General features: G+C 35.7%; 1 protein-coding gene across 1 annotated transcript in view; it reads left to right on the top strand.

The window, feature by feature from the left end:
• The window catches only part of GALNT16 (UDP-N-acetyl-alpha-D-galactosamine:polypeptide N-acetylgalactosaminyltransferase 16), a 158533-nt gene that overhangs the window by 121572 nt on the left and 35915 nt on the right, over positions 1–1046 (top strand). The gene's annotated exons all lie outside the window — the stretch shown is intronic.

Genomic DNA, 1046 nt, shown 5'->3' with positions numbered 1-1046 from the left:
TGTTAACTATCTCAATCTCTTCACCATTCATACTGATGCTGCCAATTGGCCCAGTGGTGAGAATCTTTGTTTTCTTGATGTTGAGCTTCAATCCATATAGGAGGCTGCAGTCCTTGACCTTCTGCAGCAAGCACTTCAAGTCCTACTCAATTTCAGCAAGAAGGTTGAAAACCTTTTTCTAAAATTTCTATAATTTGATTTGGGATCAAGACTTATTCCCACCATTATTTTAACATACAACTGTTTGGTAGTATAGTTTGGCTTTTTTAAAAAAGAAAAAGAAAATGTAACCCCAAAAAAAGACTCAGCCACATAGGAAAACAATTTATCAAAAAGTGTAAACATGAAATTACCAAATAGGCCAGCAATTCTACTCCTAAATACATATATAAGAGAACTAAAAACACTGCTTCACATAAAAAGTTGTACATGAGTGTTTACAGCAGTATTTCTTATTCTAGCCCAAGAACAGAAACAACTTGAATGCCCTCAGTTAATGAGTAAACAAAATGTTCTTGAACCACATAATGAAATATGATTCAGTCTTTTGAAAAAAAGATAATAAAGTAATGATACCCATACAATACAGATGAACCTTGAAAATGTAAGGGGGGGAGTATGTGAGAGAGAGAGAACAGTTATGAAAGAACACATATTGTATTATTCCATTTATGTGGTCTATCTAGAACAGACAAATCCATAGAGATTTGTAGATTCAAAATATGAACAGTAGGAGAAGATTATGAGAATGACTGCTAATGGGTATGAAGTTTCTTTAGGGATTGCTGAAAATGTTCCAAAATTAGAATGGTGATTGTTGCACCATGTTTTGAGCACCACTAGATTGTTGTTGTTGTTTGCCAACGAGGTGGAATCGACTCATAGCTGACTCTCCAGTGAGTTTTCAGAAGCAGTAAATCCCACAAAAAGAAATTACCCATCCTTCTCCCATGGAGCAGCTGGTAGAGTCAAACCATGTGCCTGTGAGATTGCAGCTTGGTTTCTTATCTCTAGGCCACCAGAGCTCCCATATATTTTTATATACT

The sequence above is a fragment of the Elephantulus edwardii genome, unplaced genomic scaffold (assembly GCF_000299155.1).
Source record: "Elephantulus edwardii isolate Elephantulus edwardi_28Jun2011 unplaced genomic scaffold, EleEdw1.0 scaffold00037, whole genome shotgun sequence".
Lineage (NCBI taxonomy): Eukaryota > Metazoa > Chordata > Mammalia > Macroscelidea > Macroscelididae > Elephantulus > Elephantulus edwardii.
Note: the sequence above shows the minus strand (reverse complement) of the source record. Positions and strands in the feature narration are given on the sequence as shown.